A 4,709-nucleotide genomic window follows, 5' to 3' on the forward strand; every position below is an offset into this window, starting at 1 on the left:
CACACGCACACACTCTCTCACACACACACACACACACACTCACACGCACACTCACTCACACGTACACACTCACTGACTCACATGCACACGCACACACTCTCTCACACACACACACACTCACACACACACTCACTCACACGTACACACTCACTCACTCACATGTACACTCACACACACTCACACACTCACTCACACGTACGTGCGCACACACACACACACACACACACTCACTCACACGTACACACACTCACTCACACGTACACACTCACTCACTCACATGTACACTCACACACACTCACACACTCACTCACACGTACGTGCGCACACACACACACACACACACACTCACTCACACGTACACACTCACTCACTCACATGTACGCACACACTGACGGCTGCGTGAGTGTCTGGCAGCACTCTGGTTTCACACAAAACTTAAGATCATCTAAGTGTACTCAACTGTGCTATTTTAGGACTCCATGAATATGAACTAAAATGTGCTTATAACATTCAATCTCTGTATTTAAAAAATATATGTATTTAGTACCACTTGTAGTACACTTGAACTATCTATCATAGTGCGTGAAAATAGAGCACTTTAAGTATATTATGGAAGTGCAGGTTTTTCCAGCTGTGCTGAGTGACTGATCATGTGATGCGGTGGTTTACATCCAGAGCTGGAGGATTGAGTGACCTCTGACTGTAACCAGACCCTCAGACGAATCCGATTCCTTTCCAGAAAATCTGTGAGCGTGTGAGTGAGTCAAACTGGAACTGGAAGAGAGCTGCTTTATAAATAACGACAAGAAAATCAAAACCTGTAATCAGGGTTATTATAAAACTAAAACTTCCAAAAATAAACTTCAAAACAAAACAAAAAAAATTGACAACGCAACAAATTAAATTCACCAAATTAAAACACGTCAAATGAAAATGGAAAATATTAAAAATAAAAACTAATTCAAAAATGTATCAAAACTATAATAGTGTCTCAATGATAATAAAATAACACTGACTGTAATAAATGCAGGGCTCAAAAAATATTAAATTATTACATGATGCATTAAAAATAACATCAAATACTTTAATAAATACTTTGTTAGGTTTTTGAGCAATACAATATGTAGACTATACAGCTATGATATAACATTACAGTTCATGTTTGAGATTTCTCTTAAGAAAATGCCGTTTTATTAAATCTGTTGGTATAACAATACTAATACATAGAGGTAATATCTCCAAAAAAAAATCAAAACCCATTTACATTCATGCATTTGGCAGATGCTTTTATCCAAACTCAGTTTACTGTGCATTCAAAGTTTCTATATAATCAGTTCATGCACTCACTGCAAATTCTGTGTTGCAACAGACTGTTCAATAAACATTGTTCATAGTTGATCTTTTACTTATTTGAGTAATTTTGTTGTGTTTTTGTCAATGTTTTTTATTTTTAATAATTTTATTTTTAATATTTTATTTTTAATATAATTTAAATACGTCTGTATCGTTTTTGTTTGTTTTTATTCCAGTTTTAGTTTGAGTTATTTTTGTATGTCAGGTTAAATATATTTAAAATGTATCTTATTTCAATTAGCATTTGTTTAACTTAAAGTAACAAAAATGTTATTTAATAGATTTAGTTTAATAGTATTTAGTTCTAATATGCACATTATATCACTTTTAGTACTCGTATTACTAATGCTGCAAACAGTGCAGGGTTTGATTCCTATGGATTGCATGAACTTTGCATGAAAAATTGTGCATCCAATGCAATGCAAGTTGCTTTGGATAAAAGCATCTACCAAATGCATGAATATGAATGATTGTTGGGGGTTAGAAATACATGTGCATGGGAAAGTTTGACACGTGTCATAATAACAAACGAGTGTTAATGATTAAATCTCATTCCGAGTGAGTTCTGTGTGTTCAGCGGGTTTGTCGATGGTCTTTTAAAGGGCATGTAGTTTAAAGCCTCTTGAGCACTTTTAAAGATGCTTAACGGACTGAAACAAAACATGCTGGAGTAAACAAACAGACAGACGAACACTACAGCCTCCATTACAGCCATTTGTAGAGCAGATTAGACTGGACTCGTGCATTAAACTCACTCAAACGACATATGCTGCCAGCACACCGCACACATCCTGCTCTCTGATCTCAGCACACACACACACACACACTCTCTTTCACACACACACACACACACACACACACACACACCACACACACACACACACACGCATGCTCACGCACACACACACTCACGCACGCGCACACACACACGCTCACGCACGCACGCACACACACACACGCTCACTCTCTCTCTCACACACACACACACGCTCACTCTCTCTCTCACACACACACCCACGCGCTCACTCTCTCTCACACACACACCCACGCGCTCACTCTCTCTCACACACACACCCACGCGCTCACTCTCTCTCACACACACACCCACGCGCTCACTCTCTCTCACACACACACCCACGCGCTCACTCTCTCTCACACACACACCCACGCGCTCACTCTCTCTCACACACACACCCACGCGCTCACTCTCTCTCACACACACACCCACGCGCTCACTCTCTCTCACACACACACCCACGCGCTCACTCTCTCTCACACACACACCCACGCGCTCACTCTCTCTCACACACACACCCACGCGCTCACTCTCTCTCACACACACACCCACGCGCTCACTCTCTCTCACACACACACCCACGCGCTCACTCTCTCTCACACACACACCCACGCGCTCACTCTCTCTCACACACACACCCACGCGCTCACTCTCTCTCACACACACACCCACGCGCTCACTCTCTCTCACACACACACCCACGCGCTCACTCTCTCTCACACACACACCCACGCGCTCACTCTCTCTCACACACACACCCACGCGCTCACTCTCTCTCACACACACACCCACGCGCTCACTCTCTCTCACACACACACCCACGCGCTCACTCTCTCTCACACACACACCCACGCGCTCACTCTCTCTCACACACACACCCACGCGCTCACTCTCTCTCACACACACACCCACGCGCTCACTCTCTCTCACACACACACCCACGCGCTCACTCTCTCTCACACACACACCCACGCGCTCACTCTCTCTCACACACACACCCACGCGCTCACTCTCTCTCACACACACACCCACGCGCTCACTCTCTCTCACACACACACCCACGCGCTCACTCTCTCTCACACACACACCCACGCGCTCACTCTCTCTCACACACACACCCACGCGCTCACTCTCTCTCACACACACACCCACGCGCTCACTCTCTCTCACACACACACCCACGCGCTCACTCTCTCTCACACACACACCCACGCGCTCACTCTCTCTCACACACACACCCACGCGCTCACTCTCTCTCACACACACACCCACGCGCTCACTCTCTCTCACACACACACCCACGCGCTCACTCTCTCTCACACACACACCCACGCGCTCACTCTCTCTCACACACACACCCACGCGCTCACTCTCTCTCACACACACACCCACGCGCTCACTCTCTCTCACACACACACCCACGCGCTCACTCTCTCTCACACACACACCCACGCGCTCACTCTCTCTCACACACACACCCACGCGCTCACTCTCTCTCACACACACACCCACGCGCTCACTCTCTCTCACACACACACCCACGCGCTCACTCTCTCTCACACACACACCCACGCGCTCACTCTCTCTCACACACACACCCACGCGCTCACTCTCTCTCACACACACACCCACGCGCTCACTCTCTCTCACACACACACCCACGCGCTCACTCTCTCTCACACACACACCCACGCGCTCACTCTCTCTCACACACACACCCACGCGCTCACTCTCTCTCACACACACACCCACGCGCTCACTCTCTCTCACACACACACACGCTCACTCTCTCTCTCACACACACACACACACAGACTCACATTCACGCTGGCGCACTCACTCACTCACACACACACACACGCACAGACTCACATTCACGCTCGCGCACTCACTCACTCTCACACACACACACACACACACACACAGACTCACATTCACGCTCGCGCACTCACTCACTCACTCACACACACACACACACACACACACACACACACCTCACTCACACACACACATGCGCACACAGACTCACATTCACGCTGGCGCACTCACTCACTCACTCACTCACACACACACACACACGCACGCACAGACTCACTCACATTCGCACTCACTCACTCACACACACAGACTCACACTCACGCTCGCGCACTCACTCACTCACTCACTCACTCACTCACTCACTCACTCACACACACGCACACAGACTCACATTCACGCTCGCGCACACACTCACTCACACACTGGCGGCCGCGTGTGTGTCTGGCAGCACTCCGTGTTTTGTTGTGGCTTTGATGCGCTGAACACTGCCAGCATTTGGTTATGCAAACATGCCGCTTGGATTCCCGGACAATCCCACAGAGTCACATCTGTTCCTCCTGCACACACACACACACACACACACGCCTTCAGACGAGCAACAGATCCCAACAGCAAGAACAACTCTGATTCTGACCTCTGACCTCTGAATCTGAGGAGCGTCACTGCGACACTCATCACATCACGATCTCAAACTCATGACGAACATCACAGTCATGTTAATACTCTCTCTCTCTCTCTCTCT

The 4,709-nt window shown here is 47.4% G+C and overlaps 1 protein-coding gene across 1 annotated transcript in view; it reads left to right on the forward strand.

Annotated features, from left to right (window-relative positions):
• The window catches only part of LOC107571630 (leucine-rich repeat and immunoglobulin-like domain-containing nogo receptor-interacting protein 1), a 10,537-nt gene that overhangs the window by 2,654 nt on the left and 3,174 nt on the right, over positions 1-4,709 (forward strand). The window lies entirely within an intron of this gene.

The sequence above is a fragment of the Sinocyclocheilus grahami genome, unplaced genomic scaffold, assembly GCF_001515645.1.
Source record: "Sinocyclocheilus grahami isolate Dianchi unplaced genomic scaffold, SAMN03320097.WGS_v1.1 scaffold1622.1, whole genome shotgun sequence".
In the NCBI taxonomy this organism is placed as follows: Eukaryota; Metazoa; Chordata; class Actinopteri; order Cypriniformes; family Cyprinidae; genus Sinocyclocheilus; species Sinocyclocheilus grahami.